This window comes from Gobio gobio, assembly GCF_949357685.1.
Source record: "Gobio gobio genome assembly, chromosome: 7".
In the NCBI taxonomy this organism is placed as follows: Eukaryota; Metazoa; Chordata; class Actinopteri; order Cypriniformes; family Gobionidae; genus Gobio; species Gobio gobio.
This window is the reverse complement of record NC_137103.1, coordinates 14,736,933-14,760,580: the sequence shown is the minus strand read 5'-3', so window position 1 is coordinate 14,760,580 and position 23,648 is coordinate 14,736,933. Positions and strand designations below refer to the sequence as shown.

At 37.3% G+C, this 23,648-nt stretch overlaps 1 long non-coding RNA gene across 1 annotated transcript; it reads left to right on the top strand.

The window, feature by feature from the left end:
* Positions 1–12,490: 12,490 nt before the first annotated feature.
* Positions 12,491–21,410, top strand: LOC307129470. Its single transcript, XR_013816905.1, has 3 exons — positions 12,491–12,593; positions 17,001–17,086; positions 18,264–21,410. It is a non-coding gene; the product is annotated as an uncharacterized lncRNA (long non-coding RNA).
* Positions 21,411–23,648: the final 2,238 nt, after the last annotated feature.

Below are 23,648 nucleotides of genomic sequence, written 5' to 3'. Positions count from 1 at the left end.
CACACCGCTGCTGCAGCACAGCTGAAACCGCCCCACACCGCTGCTGCAACACAGCTGAAACCGCCCCACACCGCTGCTGCACCACAGCTGAAACCGCCCCACACCGCTGCTGCACCACAGCTGAAACCGCCCCACACCGCTGCTGCACCACAGCTGAAACCGCCCCACACCACTGCTGCACCACAGCTGAAACCACCCCACACCGCTGCTGCAGCACAGCTGAAACCGCCCCACACCGCTGCTGCAGCACAGCTGAAACCGCCCCACACCGCTGCTGCAGCACAGCTGACACCGCCCCACACCGCTGTTGCAGCACAGCTGAAACCGCCCCACACCGCTGCTGGAGCACAGCTGAAACCGCCCCACACCGCTGCTGCAGCACAGCTGAAACCGCCCCACACCGCTGCAGCAACACAGCTGAAACCGCCCCACACCGCTGCTGCACCACAGCTGAAACCGCCCCACACCGCTGCTGCACCACAGCTGAAACCGCCCCACACCGCTGCTGCACCACAGCTGAAACCGCCCCCACACCGCTGCTGCACCACAGCTGAAACCGCCCCACACCGCTGCTGCACCACAGCTGAAACCGCCCCACACCGCTGCTGCACCACAGCTGAAACCGCCCCACACCGCTGCTGCACCACAGCTGAAACCGCCCCACACCGCTGCTGCACCACAGCTGAAACCGCCCCACACCGCTGCTGCACCACAGCTGAAACCACCAAGCACTGCTGCTGCACCACATATCATTTCTTTAACATTTTAATACATACAGTAGTGTTTGTTTTACCATTGTGTATTTCAGAAGTGCAATTTACAGTGTTGTACATTGTGACAGATAAAATGTAAAAAAAATTATGAATTAATTAATTAAAAAAGTTAAATGAAAATAAAAAGTAAAAATTCTTCCCACTAGAGACCACTAGAAAATCAGAAATGTAGAAACATTTATGTCTTCGTCAGCTCAATCATATGTATTTCTACACATGCCTTCATAATAGTCGCCACCAGGGACGTAGCTAGAGAATTCTGGGCCCCCTGAAAAAACATTGATGTGGGCCCCCAATGCCCTTCACTCATATCATATACAGTATATATACAGTATCGGTAGGCCTTTAAGATATGGGCATGGAGGCCCACATCTGGTGCCATGCACCTAATAGGGATTTCTTGCAAAATAACTAAACAGACAAATAAATAAATGCAAATAAAGGTTATTGCTTTTACTTATTTTATATACAAAGTTGTATTAAAAATATTATATAAAAATGGCATTAAGCGATTAATAACTTAATTTACAGTCACCAAGCAATTATGTAAGACAAACAGAAAATAACAACAAAATACAAGAAATTGATAAAATTATAAAATAAACTTTTTTTTAAAAGTAGGCCTACCAGCAATATAGTAGGCCTATAGAATGTATTTCCAGTCAGTCTGATGTCTAACAGCTGAGATAAATATTCAGAAATGAGAAAGAATGCAGTCAAATGTAAAAAAAAACCCACTGAAGTTTCTCACTGTTTTCATTTTTGATGAAGATAATGTGCTATTTTATTAAATAAAGCTAATAAATGTATCCATCAGTAGCAGTGAGTTGTATTTGTGTTTTCTTGACAGTATTGCTAAATATTTCACATCAGCAGCCGGCTGGTCTGTAATCCTTGTGACACGCATATATTTCTGCATGTTATACAAACCAACAAAACTACATAATAGTGCAAAAAAGACGGGGACTTTAAGCGCGTAATCATTCGGGCGGTGTGCACCGTGCTGGTATACAGATATGTGACCCTACCGGAGTGCACAAGCGGCGTCCTATTCCCACAGAGTAAATCGGCAGCAAAAATATCGGGGCACGGCATCCCATCACACCGACTAGTCTTGTTAAAGAATGTTTTGATAGACTTTTCCATTTTTTCTGGCCTCGATCTCTTTCCTTTTCATGATATTACTGGTACCAAGATTTTTTCCTAACATTTTCAGACAGTTTCACTTCCACTGTAACTTTGCTTCTAACTTCAACTGTTCTCGGAGCAGCCTCAACTGTGATGGATTTTTCTGTTTACTAGCTGGGGTGGGACTTGCGGTTTTATTGGGTCTCTCTGCTGTTTTCCACTGATTAAGCTGAAATAATTAATAACCATCAGACTAAACCATTTTTAGGGAGGAGGGAGAGAGGAGATTTGGAATACTTCTTTAACTTAATTGCATGTTTTTGTGGTTTTCATTGAACTATCAGGCATACAAATGTATATATTATAATGATTCATAAGAGTAGAGGAATATATAACATAACTACTGAATTTAGTGGGGCCCCCTGGGCAGTGGAACAATGCAGTTTGAACAATTCAAAATGCCGTAGAGGGAAAAGGATATACACTCTGCAATGCAAGTCTTTTATCTGAGTGTTGTAGAAGTCCTAGTCTTTGTAAAGTCCCAGCAGGCAATGAATATATACAATCCTAAATCCTAGATAAGGCACTGGCACAATCCAACACACATAAGAAGTAGGTATCAGTGCACTCAAGCCCCATAACCGAGTCATCTGTGAGCTTCTCTGCAAACTTCCAAACACTATGAATTGGTGGATGATTTACAGTCAGAGCTGAAATCTTTACAGCTTCAGGATGAGGTTTTGCTACAATATGAGGAACCCGACTTTGGAAATTAATTGTGCAATTTATCAGACATTTCTGAACTGCCTGCTGAAAAGACTGTGTTAAAAATTGCGTGGGACAAAGATTAATCTGTTCTTGATCAGTCTGATGCACACAGTGTTGCCACAGTTACTTTGAAAAAGTAACTTAGTTACTTTACAGATTACTTGATTTTAAAAGTAACTAAGTTACTTTACAGATTACTTGATTTTAAAAGTAACTAAGTTAGATTACAAGTTACTTTATTAGTTAAATTCATCAGTTGCCGACAACACCTCTGCAGCCTCAACATAAAAATGACAACCGTTTTTGCCAACACTTTATTGGAAGTGCATTTTTAATAGTAACGTCAACAATGTATCTCCTGAAATTGTATCTCCAAAAAAAATATTTTGACTAATTTTATAAAATCTAAACATGTTAATGAAAAGGTACAAATTACTTTGTGTTCTTATTAAATACATTTATGAAAAACAATTTATATTTAATTTTTTTATTTATATTTATATATGAATGTAAATAATTATATGGGCCTACACAAATAATATAAAATTACAAGATTTATAGTTTATTGTAAACCTGATGTGCAGCTCTGTAAAGGGACAACAATTATATGATCGATACAAGAGAACAATATATTTTTTAATAATCTTTAAGTGCACAAAACTATGAAAATATATGAAACGCTTCAAAACAGAGCGGCAACAAAGCGCTTATGCGCATCCCGGGTGCAGAATGATGCGCTTAAAGCAACATGGAATCAGAGGGCGCAGTGCAGCGCAGCGCGAGTGCACATTGAAAAGTTCACGGCATAAAGAGAAGATGAGCGTTGAGCCCACAAATCCTAGTCTACTATGTAGCCTATATCGGTCCAAACATTCACTGATTATTTGTTTCTTCACAGTTTTAAATTCCGGTTATTGTGCGTCTGATGCTAATTAATAGTCCTTGTGTTGTCACCTGGGTAGCTCGAGCACAACATCTTTTAGAAACCGCTAGATAAACTCCAGCAAGATAAATTATTTTATCAACATATCAAGTATTATAACGGGAATATATCATATGGAGTGAGCTTTACCGTGCTGCTGCTGCTGACTGTAACCGAACGCGACGCGCAGTTTTGCTGAACGGAGAATGACAGAGCAGCGGAGGAAAGACATTCAGCTATGGAATGGCTTTAGATGACTTTGTAAGCTGCTAGCAAATACTAATATGCGAATAATGATTGCTGAAGGATAATGTGACAATATATATTTCTGATGATTATTTAATTATCACGACATGCCTAATCTGAGCAAGTGACTGCCTGTCTTGAGTTTTGTCGACAGCGGAGCGGCCGCCTCGTAATTCTCCTCTATGCAGGAAAACCCCTGCTGAGACTCAACAAGAAAGCAAAAATATATATTTTTAGTAAGGAAAATGACAAAAATAGTAACGCACAGTGACTTGGATAAATTACTTTAATCTGATTACTGGTTTGGAAATAGTAACGCGTTAGATTACTCGTTACTGGAAAAAAGTAGTCAGATTAGAGTAACGCGTTACTGGCATCACTGGATGCACAATCTGTTTCCTCACTTGATACTGCCAGTGTGTCGTCATCTGCTTCTCCTCAGACCCCATCAGCCATCATTCAGATCAATATGAGAAGTACATCACAGTGGCAATCACCCTTTCCATTACCTACTTTCTCGTCCGAAGTTGAGCTGAGGCTTCACAAAGGAAATTACTTTTATAATCAAACAAACAAAGCTTTAAGTGTACAAGAGAAAAGTCACACATTTTGGAAAAAAAATGCAGAGACATTATTTGCTTTCAAAGCATATCCACACCCTGAGGAAATTGAAGATGTTGCTTCTGCACTCGTACTGAAGCATCCCTGCCTTACAGAGTCAGGTAATGGCAAAGGATTTGATGAAAACGAGCATTAAGTACAAACTTGGCAATTACAGATCCAAACTGTGTTCAGCTGGTTGCAACAAAGTCAGAATCAACAGGAAAAGAGGAGGAGATGACAGGAGAAGTACTGTGGCCAAAAAAAAGGCCAAACGAGGAGAGGTGAATTATTTGCCAGATCATCCTAGAGGCAAGTCTGATGATTCTCTGGAGGAGGAAAGGCTCATCATGGTAGAGGAAATGCTTGTTGAATCTTTTCAACAAGCTTGATCAGCAGGTTACTTGTTAATGACCATCATGTGTCAAAGTTACCAATAGATAGATGGTTTTAAAAACAGATTCATCAGAGCCATTTGCTATTTTATTTTCTATAAAGAACATTTCCTGAAGATATTTTTGAAGGAATATGTGATGTTATCTACGAAAACCCATCACATGGTGAAGTTTTACCTTTTACAGCTTTATACACCTTACACAAGCTGGAGTCAAGCCCTTTTCAAATATATTTTTTATGTCTTTTATGGCTTGTCTGAAACAAAAGTTATGGTTATCTGAAGTGGGCTGATCGCTATGATTTATAGGAATGGAATTTTGAGAAAAACAGGTTTAAATAACTGTCGCCCCCTTTCTTTCGCATAGACATGAAAATGCACTATCCAATCTTAAATGGCTGTAATTCAAGCATGCTTTGAAATAAAGACCTAAGGTTGGTCTTGTTTTTAAGAAGACACATGGCAGATTATTGTAGATGTCAAATAAATTATGAAAGGAAAATAGGAAAAAGTTATAAAAGTTTAAGTTTATGAAAATGTAAAAATATATATTTTATAAAATGTATTTTACAAAACATGTTTTGCTCTAAAACTACAAAGACGATAAAAGCCAGAAATATGAACAAGTTGTGTTCAAAGTTTTAGGTTGATATATCAAAAAATTAGCTTTCAGTAAGATTTTGTTTGGGTGCAGTACCAAAGTTTTTCACTTGATGACAGCTAAACTCCATTACTGACCATAAGGGTGCCTCCATTTCCATATGGTTTGAGTGATCTGAACCATATTTTTCCATAATTTTCATACATTTTATGAAGTAGACATCCTATTCAGAAGTAGAATAGGGAGTATTTGATTTGAGATTGAGGTGAGCGAGATCACAAAAGCGATCAGTTACTTCAGAGTCCGCCATCTCACGATACGATAACGTATTAAATAAAAACTTTGCGTGCCGTAGTTTACATAGGACTGGCGGGAAATGTGCTTTGATACACCTTTATTCTACATGTAATGGGTTTATTTTGATGGGTGAACTGTCTTTGTGGTGTTAAGAGAGCGAAAACTATGGCTGTTTTTTTTGCACCTCCACCAGTCATGATCTAAAACATAAGAGAAAGACGCTATAAATCGCTATTTTTCTGCACTAAACAAGTGAATTTTGCCAAGATATTTTTAGAAATGTGGGACAAGATGTTATAGAATAATCATTTAATGAAAACCCAATTTTGACAAAAAAATGGACATTCAACCTATTCTTCGACTTTGCTGAAAACGTTCCAGCGTGACATCCGATGGGTTTTCCCAGATCGCATCACATATGACAGTGTATAGCAAGTGTACATTGGCTGATTAGACTGATTTTGGTCCTGTGCTTAGAATACTGCATACAATACTGATTTCCTGTTTAACCCATCTCATTTGATTTATTGGCACATTAGCAGAGGCTCTATGACTTCAAACATACATGCAAACTCATAAAAAGTTCAAATTACAGTTTATATTCCCAAAACGTTTGGTAATATAGTGTAGCCTAATCATTCCTCATAGTAACACAGCTTGTTTTATTAAGTTAGGAGTTCAAATTAAAGTTTATATTCCCAAAACGTTTGGTAATATAGTGTAGCCTAATCATTCCTCATAGTAACACAGCTTTTATTAAGTTAGGAGTTGTAAAGGTTGAGCATTAAACTGCGCAAGTAAATGAAAGGGGGCAGACCATTAGTGCGACTACTGCGCATCATGCACATAAGTTACTGACTGACAGCTTACAGCTTGTTCAAGACAACATAGTCAATGCTATACATTTCTGAGATATTCAAAGAAGTATGTAGAGTTCTTATTAAACATTCCACACACATCGAAATGACTGTGATGCATGTTCATGTAAAAATTTTTTAAAAGAAATGTACTCGGTCACTTCATGTGTTTTCTCTGATCGGATAGCTATCCAGCTGTAAAAAGACAGAAAGAGGGTTAATTTTTCGCATTCCAAATGGACAAAATGCATATTTTTCAACCTTATACAATTAAATGCAAGGTTGGTGATCTTGATTATGTAATTTCTATGCCAGGCAGATGTAAGCAGAGTCGCATGTGTGCATTATGACCAGTATTGCCAGATTGGGTTGACGATTTCCAGCACAAAAGCTCGCCTAAAACCCGCCCAATCCAATAAAAAACTGCCCAAATAATGTGATATAATTATATTGCCATGTCAATCAAGGTTGATTAGCACCATTTTATCTCCTTAAAACAAAATATTGATGACAAAATAAAATGTTAATGAATACATTTCCCAGGAAAATGGATCAAACAGGGCAAATACATTCAAATAGTCATGCATGACTAAAATGTCCAAGTGGAAACTGTCCAAATCACGAAATTAACCGATGATCATTTTCAAATGTCAAAAGTAAGAATAAACTAATTGAAGTGCAAAAAGTGCCCAATATAAGTGATTGGAATAAACAACGCAATTAGCAGGAATTACACACACATTACTGCACACACCACAGCCAAAATGTGTCATTCACTGATACTGTACGATTGTTCTACAACAAATTAAGTTGTAATTTTTCAGTGTAAATTATTTAATTTGATTGGTAACAGCCCTTTATTGTCTTATTCTAATTTAATGTATTGATAAAATGTAAGAAAATAAAAAGAAAGCTGAAGCATATCCTATATTTAATAAGATTAGTGGAAAAATTCCCTTTATAAAAGGTAAAAATATCATAAATATGCAGATTTATTATTGGCATATTGCTTCAGAATAATGATATTTAACTCAGATCACTGATAGATAACCAGAATTTTAAGTCTGAATGTAAACTGGGCCACAGATGGTAAGCACAATTACATTAACCCAAAACTAACTTAGTTAAAATGCCACAGCCCATAATGTGTTTTTTTTTTTTTTAATTATTAGAATATAGACATTAAGAGAATAAATTGTTATGCAGGTAGGCTACTTTTACTTTTAATACTTAAAGTACATTTAAAATCAGGTACTTTTTTACTTAAGTAGGGTTGTCACTGTGGTACTTCTACTTTTACTAAAGTAAATATATCTCTGGGTATTTGTACTTTCACTTAAGTACTGAGATTCAGCACTTCCTCCACCACTGTGTCAGCTCCAGTCTGGATCCAGCCTCTTATGAAGACTTCAGATGACCATCACCAGTGAAGAGACGACTCCTGCAAGGACATCAGATGATGCAGCTGTCTATCGTCATGCACATTATTTTGCCCTTTAAATGAATTATGGAAATTTAATGATTTGAGACCCAGTTGAAGTGATACAAGCAGTTTTTTTTTTAACTCATAATTTCGCAGATAAAGACGAAATTTGACTAAAAAGAATTTCATTTAAAAAATGTGTAAAGAGTTTCATAAAGGAAAAAATAATAAAACATTTATAAAATGAATAAAGGAAAAATAAATAACACAGCTAAAGATCTATTCTATTTCATTCCGGAGTTAAAAATATTGCTTCCTACTACCTTTTCAAGATCGGCTAGAATATATATATATATATATATATATATATATATATATATATATATATATATATATATATATATATATATATATATATATATATATATTTATTTTTTCAGTTTTCAAAGAAACAAATATACAATGACATTTAACATCAAACAAAAAACAAACAGAAATTGGGGGAGGATACGCACAACAGATCTTACATTGTACAAGGTAAAACATTACATTTTGCTAATTACTTTTTCCAGTATGAGAGATGTTTTAATACATTTCTTATTTCTAGTAATTAAATTCAGTGAGTCATAATAAGTTTTAAAGGTCCCATGGCATGAAATTTTCATTTTATGAGGTATTTCAACATTAATATGAGTTCCCCTAGCCTGAATATTGTCCCCAAGTGGATAGAAATGTTGATCGGTGTAAACCCGAGTTCTGGCTGTCTTTCTCTGCCTTTGAGAAAATGACAGGCCAGACGAGCCAATCCTGAAGTCTCCTGGTTTGACGTCCAAGCAGGAGCGGTTTCCTCCCTTTCCCCCGCCCAGAGAATCTGCCACACCCATGCAAACACTCGAGATCATTAACGTTACTTGTGAACGAGTGAACACTGGCAGTTTCTCAGTGTTTGGATGTACAAATGAAAACAGAAGTCTTTCTTCAGTTCCTTCTGATCTGTGATCATTGATTTCTTATGTGTAGCTTATTATTTATTATTTGTGGACACGCAGCGGCTTCTCTCTCTCCCGACAGAACGGTGTTTTCGTGTTTTCTATCTTGTGTGTCAGTGTTTTTGTACGTCCTTGTCGCGTCTATCTGTTCTAAAATGTGCATACAGTCTTTTCTGTTTAACATCAGCAGCCACATCTTTAGAGATAAACTTCACGCATGCCGAAGCTCGGCCTCCAACATCCCCGACCCCCAGTACTGCATCTGGTCCACAGCGGAGGAGCCAAACGCGGCGTGAGATTTAAGCAGAAGGGGGGTAAGCGTGAGGGTATCCGGCTAGGCTAGCCAGCTTTCCCCACAATAAACTGGATTAACGTTACATTCGATTACAGCTGTTGTGTCTTTGTTTGCGCTGTGTAACGTTACTCAATGCGCGTCAATGACGCTATTCATATGATTGGAACATATCTAGAAATAATGCTTTACTCAACACTTACTAACTCGTTCATCTCACTGTAATGGTACATTGCATGTGTTACAAAGTTGGTAGAATAATGATGAAGACGGGGTCGGCGTGACTGGGACTCGTGTTTATTCAGAACTCTCAGATACAAACACAATAAACTCGCGCTGACAGGCAGCGCTCTCATAACTCAGTAGTTACTATAAATAACTTTGTTAGCAATCGCTTCGTCTCCGTGATGTCCGGTTCGCGAACGAATCATTCTTTTGAATCGGTTCTTTTTAGTGAACCGAACCAGTTCACCAAATCGGACTGAATCGTTCTAAACGGTTCGCGTCTCGAGTCAGCGCTGATCCATAATTTACTAAAGTTACTAACTTTCTGACATGAGTGACAGCCCCTCCGACTAGAAATAAACTAATAACCTGAAGTATATGCTAGTAACTACAACAGTTCACCCTGAACTGAGACATGCTGAGAGAACTGATGAGAAGTGAACACAGGTCCATCCGTCTCTCTGGCAGACTCGTGCCTGCTCGTGCCTCGTTAAACCACGCCCCCTCCGCTCATTTAAAATGTAAAGATGTCAGCCAATCACAACAGTGGGCGTTTTTACTGAAGTCTCACAGCAGACACGCCTCTTGAAGCAGGGCATTCAGCCACAGGGCAAACAGCAGTATAGAAAAAATGCCTTTTATTTCTAAATTATGACATTTTATGATGTAAAAATCATACTAATAATATAAGTACACCTCAGAAAACACTATAAAATAATAGAAAAATGCCATGCCATGGGACCTTTAATATCTTTACAGAAAAACTTAAATGCAGGTTTTATAGACATTACTTTAGCTTTATGAATATGAAACTTCCCAAGAAGAGTAATTCAGGGTTGCCAACTTTTAAGATCAGGTTGGAGTGAGATTTTCTTTTTTGGGGGGGCTAACGGTATACGACGGTATATCGATTTCGATTTCAGTATCAATTCATAGCCTGCTGTACATATAAGGAAATAAGGATATGTACGTTATTAACATTTTTAAATTTTACATTTAAAGAAATCCAGTGTTTGATCATATCTAAGTATTTATTCAAATGCAAAACTGCTATTTTTTTTTTGAGCAACTAGATTAGATACATGTATATTGATTAAAGAGCCATAAAGGCACCAGTGGGTAATGGCATTACTGAAAGTATTTTTTTTCGAGCCACAAAATGACTCTAATTTGCCTCTTTGAATAAGAATTCTCTAATTTAACCTTAATTACTACACTAATTCTAATATAAATAATAAAAATATTAGAAGAAAAACATTTTAAGTGTTCATTAATGGACCATAATTATTTCACAAATAGTACATATATATATCTCCAAAATATCTCAAAATATTCAATAAATAGCCTATTATTGAACTGAAATATAGAACATTTATTCAATTGAAAAATAGTTAAGGTGTATGGTCACATTTGACCATCACTGTGTATGAGTCGAGTGTGACCAATTAGTAGGCTAAGGAATACCTGAGGGTTAAATACAATAAAAAACATTAACATTATGTGAACAATGTTGCATCTCCATGATCACTCTCCATTATAAAACGATCCTGTATGGTTGACGTAATAATCAATGCACACGATGCTGTACTGTTTACCAAAACTTGCTGCAAACACCTGTAAAGTGGAGCTGTTGTGTATCAAGCCATTCAAATGTATTGACACAGTGCTAGAAATATTGAGAGCTCCGTGAAGCACGTGACAGCGCGCATCGCTGGGAGATGAGAGAGCGTTGCAACTCCGTTTTTCAACACTCTGGCTTTAACTGTTATGTATTAGCGCCAAAACGCTATTTATTGTTTGAATTTCGCATTAAAACTTAAAAGAATTTAAAAGCTTAGACTTTGTTTAATATCAAAAGCAGGTTTGGCAATTTGGCGTGAGATTAAGTTGGGCAGCGTGAGAGCGTGAGACAGAGCCTGAAAGCGTGAGTATCACGCCAAATGCGTGAGAGTTGGCAACCCTGGTAATTAACTTCAATGTGTTATTAATAACATCAGATCCAGTATTGCAGTCTAAGAAAAGAATCATAGACTCTTCTATTTTGATTATTTTGTAAAATGTATCAAAAATCAACATAGAAATTTGCTTCCAGAAGTCTTCTGAATATTTACAATTACAAAATAAATGTATGAGATTTTCAGGTTCAATTTTACAAAAAGAACATTGTGGTGAGAAATCTTCTTTAATTTTTTTAAGAAACATATTACATGGATAATACCGGTGAAGTATTTTAAAATGAATTTCCTTTACCTTATTTGGCAATAAAAATGTATTGCTTACTGACCAAATTTTCTCAATTGAAGTTATAGGGAAAAATTGTTTCCATTTCATAAGTGCTTTTGGGTATCAACTGATGTCTCGAGTAATACAATTTCTGATGTAAGCGTTATTACACTTCGTATCCAATATATGAACACATCCAATGACAAGTTTTGGAGTCTCCCGGCACGCCGAATTGTAACTGAGCTTTCATAAGGTGAAGTAATTTAGTGGAAATGCTTTTCACCACCATATGGAAATCTTTATACGAATACTCAATCCTTAACATAGAATTAAATTGCTGATAAGTGTAAATCTCACCATCACCATTTAGTAAGTCAGAAATAAATATAATTCCCTCATCGAACCATTCTCTTTTAAATATACTCTTTCTTTTATATAACACATGTTGGTTATTCCATAATATGCATGAGTGTGGAGAGAAATTATGTTTAAATGCTATTTTCCATGCTTCTAATGATTGTTTGTGAAAATTAGATAATTTGATGGGAAGTTTGCTACATTTGAAGTCACAAGATAGTAAAAATTTTAAGCCACCACATTTTTCAAAAAACAGGTTGGTCGGCTAGAATATCTTTGAATGAGCTACTGTCACTTGACAGCGATGCATTGCCTGTTATCAAAATCCAAAGAATTTCCATCACTGGAGTTCCTCCAGCAGAGGGCGCTCGTGCGACCAAAGCAATGACACATCTGAGTCTAGGAGAAGAAGAGAAGTGAGCGAGGGAAGCAAACATAAACATGTGAAGTGGAACACAGCCGTTCATTCTGATCTACATCTGCTGTGTTTTTCAGACTGTGAGTACATTTGATCATTTATTAGGAGAAATCCAACTGACCAAGTTCATTTAGTGAATCACTCAGAACAGGACCGTTTTTAATGATAAATCATATCTCATGCAAGTTAAACAGTGCTCGATTTGATGTGGGGGTGGCATCCCCCTTGATACAATTACAAAACACTTCGCCTCTGTAAAACAACCCCCCGCCTTACCATCCCCTTTTATGTGAAACTTATCATGCAAAAACTATAACAGCTGTTGATATGGTTGGGTATCTTTTTTTTTTTTTTTTTACCATACCAGTGCCAAACTGATACTTTTAAATGGTAACGTTACTGGTACCTGAACTGATATTTTTTTATTTTATTTAAAGGAGTCACAAAACGATGGTGGATGACATTAAAGAGTGTTTTTTTTATAGATTTTTTTTATTCTTTGAATTTAAGAATTAATTAAGAGTTTAAAGTATACTTAAATAGGGTGAATTCAGGGTGTTTGGGACACTTTTTCCGAGTCATCTCAATGGCAAAAAGTGTCCCAAACACCCTGAAATCACCCTATATAAATAAATACAAAACACAAGAAATGTACTTAACAAATTCATAATAAAACCTAAGCCACCTAACCCAACTACAATAGGCCTGATTTAACACTAAATAACAGTTACAGTACTAATAACAGTAACTGTGCGTTTACACCGCCGCCGGCGAGAGCGTCAAAGTGGCCGGAAGTCATTAATTTTCAATGGGAGCCCGGCGGCGAGCTCCGGCGAGAGTGGCGCGGCGCATCTTGGACGATTTGGGCGCCAAGGAGAGATGAAATGAGGTCAACTTTATGGTAATGAGCTCTGACGTAGTTCGGCGGCAACCAATGGGAATGTAGTAGTGCTCCGCTTGAGATAATTCTAGAGAACGCAGTGCTGTAAACTTTGGTTCCGACCACATTAGTTCCCAAGCAAAATAGAGGAGAGGTTGATCACTGCTGGTGCGGCGGGTTTGATAAGAAGACGCGCAACATTATTTATACACCACACAAATGGCTTTTAATTGGTTTATTTCGCTAGTAAACATGTAACTATAATTGTTAAGTTCTTTCCATCGATCTGCTTTTTTTTTACTTTCACATTTAAATGATTTCATGAGGTTATATTATACAGTTATACCCTACCTGTGGTCAGTCTGCAAAAATGCAGATCAACATGAGTGTTTGCTTTGCAGCCCCTTTAAATACAGTATAAAAAAAGACCAAGCATTCGATCTACGTCAGAGCGGCAGCGCGTCCACGAATCTTTCTACAGCGTTGATGGCAGGGCGGCCAGAGCGAAGTTTGGCGCTCTCGCCGGCGGCGGTGTGAACGCACAGTAAACTAGTCTGTTTTCTTGGTATGCTACAAACCAGCTTCAAGTTCCAGCAATTCTTTTGCAGAAATATGACCATATTCTCTGGATAAATATTTTAGAACATATCGCCTAATTATTATTTCCATGGTGACGCATCATGGTTCTCACGTGACAGCCACAATAGTGCTGTATGACAGATGCATCGCTTTTATTTATTTTTTTGTTCATAATATTCACAAACTTGTTAACTATTTCATGAACTATCTGATATTCAGATTTTCAAATATGTGTAAGTGAATGTGTATTGTCGTTTAAAAAGCTTTATAATGATCATGTTAGTTGATAATGCACGATGGGCGCCACCATGTTAGTTTGTGCCGCAATTCAGAGAATTGGATCTGTCGGATTTACGTCATGTAAATTAATCCACGTCTCACGAAATGCATGAAAGTAAGTGACCGGAGAACTGGGAGAAGAATAGAGTAAACTATATAGTTATGTGAATCTGATATGAATAAATGGTTACCAACACAATATTAGGAAGGTGGACATAATGTTATGATCTGTGTATAATACAATATATTGTTAGACTTTAAAGAAAGTATACATGAGTAAATAAATGGTTAGATCTGCTTTGAATTATTGTTTGCCCAATGGTCTAGGGGTAGATTTTTTTTATTAAGCGCCAAACACAACACAAACAAACAAAATTGCTAATCAACTAGAGATGTTTCTGTTGTGTGAGATGTTTCAAAAAGTGGTGGGGACAATATTGACTCTGGCAAAAAACTGGTGGGGACATGTCCCACTCGCAAATTACGCCTATCAATTCGACCTCTGCATGTGACCTACACGCATTATGCCTTCACGCCGTCGTTGGATTCCATCGTGCTTACAGATGGTCTAGGGCTGGGTATTGTTAGGAATTTGACAATTCGATTCGATTCTTGAGGCTTCGATTCGATTTTGATTTATTAGCTTCGATATTGATTCAATAATAAGTAAATATGCAAGTAATGAAGTACCTGAGTATATTTTTTAATAATGTGTGCAGTATTACCAATGTTTAAGAACAAATTGACCCCAGCATGTTTCCTGTCATGGTTTATTTAGCAGAACAAACCGTACAATATTGTACATGTGTTGAATACAAACCACAACTGTAACAAACAGGTGCTTTATTAACACCTCTAAAGTTTAAGAACGGTGTGGCAATGCTTACAGACCACTTTGGTTTTATCCACCTCTTAATTTGTTCCCGGCTTACGGCCGTTTCACACTGCAAGCGTGAGCAGTGCGTGAGCGTCACGTCAGCGTAACTACACCGTGACTGCAGCTGCAGACGCGCAAGAGTATTCACACTGGAAGCGTTTGTACAGCGTCAACAGCAGCGGCTCCAATACTACATATAATGCTCACTTATAGGCTATCATATGTGAGCATTTCTTTATAAAGACAACTAGCCTATATTTGTTTTTAGAAGGTGGTCATTTATAAACTTGATAGTCTTGAAACTTTGTTAACATGGGGAGGTGTAGGCTGCAACATTTGCATGTAAATGGTAAACGACAAACACAACCAAGAAAACTGCGATCATGTGGTTTCATTCATACATCGATATGTTTAGAAGACAGCAAACTCCGTAGACATTGTTTAATTTAACAAAAAATGTAATTTCTTGTTTGATTTATACTGCTAGAGCCTAGACCTGTCTGTGTAGCCTAAAATGTTATATATATATATATATATATATATATATATATATATATATATATATATATATATATATATATATATATATATATATATATATATACTTTCACCCAAGCTAACCAGGACGAACCGCCTCAAAAACAGTTTTTATCCAATAGCAGTGCAAGCTCTAAATTCCACCTAACAAATGTTACATTACCAATGTATACACAGGTATGCAATCAAATGTCAGCACATATCTGCACTTTACTGCACATATCTGTCATATTTGCACGGGTTACTTTTGTTTAATTGTATAGTTTCTTATGTGTATGCACTTTCAAAATGAGACAATTTCGTTGTACAGCTGTACAATGACAATAAAGTTTTCTATTCTATTCTAATTAATTAAAACGGTTAAATGGGTAAATCTTCTACAAATATCTTTTTATTTTTTATTTTATTTTCTGACAATCTTCAGTTCTTGTTAAAACACACTGCATGTGCTTCTTGTGTGCATTTTGAGCACCATTTTTGTGAAATCATATTTATTTTGTCCATTAAAAGTGTGCTTTCACTTTAATTGAGCGTCAGCATCGCAGCAAAAATAGGCTCTGCGCCGAAACCCCGCTTCACTGCTGCTCACGCGACGCTCCTGCTTGACGCTCACGTGCTGCTCCTGCTCCTGTTGTGAATGCACTCATTGATTAACATGGGCACCGAAAAAAATGCGCGCTGCTCACGCATGCGGTGTGAAACGGCCATTACAGTGGAATCCAAAATGAGCCCAAACGTCGGCTTTTAACGTTGGCGGTGCAGGCTTGAACGGAGCGCAGCTGCTGTCTGCCATCTTGCTGTTTTTGTAAATCGCGTCTTGTACAACGCTGAACCGCGCTGAACGCTCTCACTAGAGTGTTACCCACAGCGCCGCCACTGGCCGGTGGGCTGAATCGATTCATAGGATTTGATGAATCGATATTGAATTGAGAAACAAATAATTTCAATGCATTGATGAATCGATATTTTTACCCAGCCCTAAGATGGTCCTTACATCTGTTATATGAAATTGTTTATTCAGGGCAGTACTAAATAAAAAATAAATTTTATGATCCCTCTTTTTTATCATAAAAATGTTGCTGGTTCCGTAAGAGTTATTTAAATGTGACCTAGTGTGACAGCAGTTAAATTTTGTAAAAATATGAATAATTTAATTGTTTATGAAGTTTTGTTTGAGCAAAACTTTTGCACTTGAATAATTGAGAGTGATTGTAAGTGTGATGAGCATATGCTAAAGCGTCAGTGACCAATTCACACCTTCTTCAGTCAGAGAAGCCGCTCCCACAGCCATTCATGAGAGTTTAAATGCTGGGGAATATTCCCATCTTCCCACAGGAGAAACTACTGACATACTATTGTAAAGATGGAGTTCAAGGAAGAATCCTGCAGAATAAAAGATGAAGATACAGAGGAACAAATAGGTTGGTGTTTTCCTTTATTCTCTTTAATGACTGATGAGCAACATTAAAGGGTTACTTCAGCGATTTAGCATTAAGCTTTGTATCAGTAGAAACCGGGTAGTATATTAGAATGACCGTGCTTCCCTCCCTCATGTCCCCGTGAGACGAGAGATTTATGTATTTTATGTCTGAAAAAAAAAAGCCTCTGATGACACAAAATGTCGATATTTGCGTCATCGGGGGCTTTTTTGGCCAGAGGCTAAAGACTACAGCCAGTATTAGGAGCTAGTTTGGCATGTTTTAAACCCGCCAATAGGGGGTGGGATCTCACTCACAGAGTGTAAATGTGCACGGCCGCTCGGGCATTCATAACGGAGCGGTCGGAGCAAAGCGAGTGTTCTCAATGAATTCCTATGAAAGTTAAGCTTTCATAGGCATGAACTGAAACGTGAATGACTGTGAGGCCGTGAATGAATGACAATGCGGCCGTGAATGAATGACAATGCAGCCGTGAATGAATGACAATGCAGCCTCGAATGAATGCCGGGTGGCTGTGCTCATTTTAGTTTCGGTTTAAAATTAGCGCCAATCTGGGGCCGGGTTGCTTGAATTGTGGGTTCATGAAAACACAACAACAAAACAATACAATGACAAACTCACTTAAATAGGCCCATTTCGCTGTGAAACCAAATCTTCCGCGATCATCTGGTCTGTCAGCTCCTCACTCTCTGATGAATGAAATCTGACTCCTGCTGTGTTTGTGCTGTGACTCTCGTTTGGCTCGTGCTGTATTAAACAGACATCAGACATCAGCAGACGTCAGTTTTTAATTGAAGTGTCTGTTCTCTAACTGAACTAAATTATTTTATTACTATAAAAATCAAAATGACGGTGGGGTGGTGCCGCGGTGGGCAAGAGATGTAACCGGTAGGCGTGGCTTGGGAGTGGCCTCACATAGGGCAGCGAAGCAAGTGCATTCTGGGAGTTGTCTTTCATCCATATGAGCCAAAAATACATTTTCCGGCTTTTCTCAGTCTAGAAGGCACAAACTTCTAAAATAATTTCACATGTCTACTACATAAATGACCCAGTTTAAATACACATTCATCTTTCCAGCGGTGAAGTACCCCTTTAAGATGAAAATTATTTAATTTATTTGAATTTTGATAATTTTATATGTTATATGTTTATATTTTAGACTTGATGGAAATGAATGAAGACAAATGTCATCGTTTTCAAAAACCTCATCATTTCACAAATGAAGATGGAAGCCGTAATTTCACAGAAGGAGAAGAATTCACAAAAAAGCAAATCCAAAAAGCTGAACTCAAAGGATCTTTCACCTGCTCGGAGTGTGGAAAGAGTTTCGCCCACAAAACAAACCTTAATGTGCACATGAGAATTCACACTGGAGAAAAAACATTCACATGTGCTCAGTGTGGAAAGAGTTACAGACACAAATCGAACCTTAATGAGCACATGAGATTTCACACTGGAGAAAAACCGTTCACATGCACTCAGTGTGGAAAAATTTTTACAACCAAAAGAGCTCTCAACAATCATCTGCGCCGTCACTCTGGAGTGAGATCATTCAGCTGTGATCAGTGTGATGAGACATTTGTTTTGGCATCAAGCTTAACAACACACCTTAAAGTTCATACTGGTGTGAAGCCTCATGTTTGTTCTTTCTGTGGAAAGTGTTTTATACATCTTAATACTTTAAAAGAGCATGTGAATATTCATTCTGGTGTAAAACCTCATCTTTGCTCTGACTGTGGGAAGACCTTCACAACATCAAGTGCCTTAAAAAGACACCAGAAAATTCATACTGAAGAGAAACCGTACAAGTGCTCACACTGTGGAAAGAGTTTCTCTCAGTCAGGAACCCTGAAAGTTCACGAGAGAATTCATACCGGAGAGAAACCATACATGTGCTCATAGTGTGGAAAGAGTTTCCGCTTCCTGTCTATTATACTGCATCATAAGAAAAAGTGTTGCCCAATGTTTACTAAATAAGCAAAGTTCATGTTCAGGGGCCTGTACCATGATGGTAGTTAACAAACTCAGGGTTACAGGATTAGTTTCGAGTTGACAAAACCAAACCAATCTATTCAGGCTTTGTTGGTCTCGTGATGCTGATCATCAAGTTTCTCTGTCATCTCAGGCTTTGATCCTGAGTTTAGGAGTTTAGCTGTGACATCAGTAGTAGGGCTGTGCAATATGGACAGAATAATCATATTGCGATTATATTTTTTTTTAATGATTATTGCAATTGCGATTTTATTTGTGCTTTTGGCAATTGTTTTTGCTTTTTCAAACATGCCAGTGCACAAGAAGTGCATAACATAACATTTCACAATGAAATAACATTATTAACAACATTATTAATAGCTTGATAAACACTACTGTAATAAACTGTCTTTAAAACAGACAACATACAATATATTAAGGTTAACTAACCTAAATTCCAGTCATAAAAATCAATAAACTTCAAAACCGTCAAACTCATACGGCTTCATCGTTCTGCTGGACCACATATCTGTGGTCATGGCATTGTAAATGTGTTTTTATGTTGTTGTTCACTAGTAACATTTGTTTCATTAAAAACAAATAAATAGTGCATTCTAAAATTGGTTGACCGATTATTTTTCAGATAATTTTTGACTGAATTACATTTCTGAATATAATTTAAATATGTTGCTTTGGAATTATATTCATTGTGGAATGTGATAAATCTTAAATTAGTTATTCATCATGCAAGTGGGTGGTAAAAAAAACGTAATATGAAAAATATTTCCAAGTAATTTGGAAAAATTAGCTGTGGCAATATAAAAGCTAATTATTTAAGAGTGTAGTTTTGGTACAGTCTATGGTTTGAGCATTAGCTTATTAGTATTAGCTGGCAAAAAAAATTACAACAGCAAATAAAAATGAGGTCTGAGTTTCACAAACAAAAACCGAAAACAGGCTGAATGAAAATGTAAATCCCGTTTCCCCGGTAAAAAAAGAAGTGCTGAGTTTATAAAACACTGTACACGGAGGGAAGAAGAAAAGAAAATGACTCTTTTCTCAGCAGGGTATCTGCAGGTTTCACCAAGTCAAATTTAAGACTTTTTAAGACCTTTTTAAGACCATTATGAATTAAATTTAAGACCTATATAACGCAAAAAACAAAACAAAAAAACGTAGCAAATTAATTTATTCAAATTGAACAAAGTATTAGTAAACTTGCACTTCCTCATAGCTCAATCCTACCAGGATTAATATACAAACACACTACCGGTCAAAAGTTTCAGAATGGTAAGATTTTTAATGTTTTTACAGAAGTCTCTTCTGCTCACCAATGCTGCATTTATGTTATTAAAAATACAAAAAAAAAGCTGTAATATTTTGACAGTTCTGTTGTGACTGTTCTCTATGTGAATATATAGTGAAGGGTCAAGGGTCAAGCCAAACATCACTTGTCTCTTCATCAGACACATATCCTTCAAGAATGATTTTATGATCTAATATCAAAATAAGAATTAATGATAATCAATTTATAACCATTTCCTACATTTACTAAATCAATTCACATATAACCTATTTATATTTAATCCTCTCTGTATTCAATGAGTGATTTTGATGATTGAAGTGTTTTTGCTGTGCTTTTGAATTCCTATTGTTGAGGTGCTGCTCTGATGTCTGGGTCAAGACGATCAGCATATGTTAACTGTATGTCTTCCTGAGTGACCCCCCGGGGTCATCCCTGAAACATCTATGGGATTCTTTGGGGACTCAGGGAAAAATGTACCTCTTTGATATATCTTCTTTCTTTATAGAATAGAATAAAGTCACTTCTGAATTAGAGTTAGTATCAGCATGTTTGGAGAAAGACTTTGTTGATAGTTAGTTAAGATGTCCCGACCTTGATGGAGACTGTTTTTCTGGGAAACTTTGTGTGTGCGTTTCATGATTCTGTGCAAATCCAGTATTGGAGATGGTCCTTTCTGCAAACGATTCCAGACTTTGAGGCGTCTTTTCTGTGACCTCCGAGGTCATTGAGGATTAATCTGGGCCTGGGTGACACAGAGTCTACGCATTTTGAGAGATATATGTCCCTATCTGTCTACGGGTGGAAAGTTGCTTACTTTGCATGTTGTTAGAACCAATCAGAATCATTCCACATGGCAGTAATGACGTGTCTAGACCTTGAAAACAGTATAACTGTTCAGAAAATTGTATGTTCGTTAGACGGAGGCGGGGAGACTGTTAGAGGAAGCGCGGCCTACGAACTCCTCTTGAAGCTGGCTTCTGCTGATGAAACTGCAAACTATTCTTCAGTAAATTTTCTTTAATTAATCTGACTCCTGACTCCTGGTCTTCATTTTTCACTACTGGTCCGGGGTCCTAAGCTGTTACCCCAACAATAGTAAAGTGTAATTTATTCCTGTGATCAAAGCTGAATTCATCATCATTACTCCAGTCTTCAGTGTCACATGATCCTTCACAAATCATTCTAATATGAGGATCTGATGATCAACAAACATTTATGATTATCAGTGTTGAAAACAGTTGTGTAAAAAAATTTTTGGGATTCTTTGATGAATAGAAAGTTCTAAAGAACAGCATTCATCTGAAATAGAAAGTAAATAAAAAAAATAAAAATAAAAGATTTTGAAGGATTATGTGGCTCTAAAGTCTGGAGTAATGATGCTGAAAATTCAGCTTTAAATCACAGAAATAAATTGCATTTTAAAATATATTCAAATATAAGACAAGTTATTTTAAACTGTTGAAAAAATATATCAATATAGTGTTTTTTTGGTGTATTTTGGATCAAATAAATGCATCCTTGGTGAGCAGAAGAGACTTCTTTAAAAACATTTGAAAAATCTTACCGTGTGTGTGTGTGTGTGTGATGTATATATATAGATGTATATTGAATTAAATTTAAGACCTATATAACGCAAAAAACAAAACAAAAACGTATGTGTGTATATATATATATATAATCATTTTTTGTGAGATCAAAATTGCTGATTTTGTGGTGGTCATTTTCAGAAATGTGTATGTTTTTTTTCTTTCATTATTAGGATTGCTAAATTTACCATATGTTAGATGCACAATAGTCACACATGGCAATAAAACAAACAAAATGCATGAATCTTGTTTGACAAAAGGACAAATACAACTTAAATATACAGATACAAACAGTGCTTTAAGTTAAGGATAGGCTTCTGTTTGTTTTTCCCCGTTGTTGTGGTTTGATTAATATTAACTACACAGACAGGAGTGGGTAAAGGCAAGGCTATATTGGGTGGCTTTCACTTTAAGACCTACAGTAATGCGCCTAGAAATAGACACATTCGGTACACTCGCGCGAGCGCTGACAGGCGGCAAACACGTGCACAGAATCCGCAGCCAGTCTGACATCTGTCCGTGTGGCAGTAGCGAATCAGTTCGGGGTTTACATCGCTTTTTTTAGTGCTATCGGGCATGTCATACTTTTATTTGGTCATTATGCCAGATGGCAGGTAAGAAAGAATCGCTTTCACAATCGCGTGAACTATTAGAACTGGAGAACTGAAGCTGAAGAATAAAATCTGTTTGATGTGTCTGTGGTACAATCCGAAAGAGACTCGCGCCAATAACAGCAAAGCTGATTGGCTGCAATATAAGATGCATGCTGGTCTCTTTTGTAGTTGTAATACGGCAAACTATAGTTGGACTTGCGAAAGAACGAACTACAACACACACACACACACACACACACACACACACACACACACACACACACACTCTCTCTCTCTCTAAAACGCTGCGGGTTGCGGGAGCATTTCAATGAGCAAGAGGTAGCGTTACATGGGCGTAGGAAAATTAAGACCCGTTTAAAATTATTTAAGACCTAGAACTCAATACTTCAGCGAATTTAAGACTTTTTAAGGCCTAAAATTTTGATTTTGAAATTTAAAGACATTTAAGACTTTTTAAGATCCCGCGGGTACCCTGCTCAGGGTAGTCATTTCCCTTCAGAGATACATTAATAGAATGAATTCCTACTTTAATTCATATAGACTTATTTCCCTCAGCCATCGCTTGTAAAACCTCTCACTTCTACCCGTAAGGAAACCTGCACTTCATGCAGTGTCTGCGTGAGGCCATTGCTTGCTTACTGTTGCTTAAAGGGTAACTTCAGTGATTTAGCATTAGGCTTTGTATCAGTAGAAACCCGGTAGTATATTCAAATTATGGTACTTCCCCCCTCATATCCCCCTGGGACGAGAGAATTATGCATTTTATTTCTGGAAAAATTCCTCTGATGACGCAAATATCGTCATGTTGCGTCATCTGGGGATTTTTTGGCCAGAGGCAAAGACTACAGCCACTAGATGGCGCTGTTCCGCATGTTATCAACCCGCCCATAGGGGAGCGATCTCACGCACAGAATGTAACGTTGAGACACAGACGGCTGCATGGACAATCGTAATAATGGAGTGCGGTGCAGAGTAAAGTGAGTGTTTCAATTTTTTAATGAATTCCTGTGGTAGTTTAGCTTCCATATGCAATCTGAAAACATGCCAGACTGCCGTTTACCTCAGTT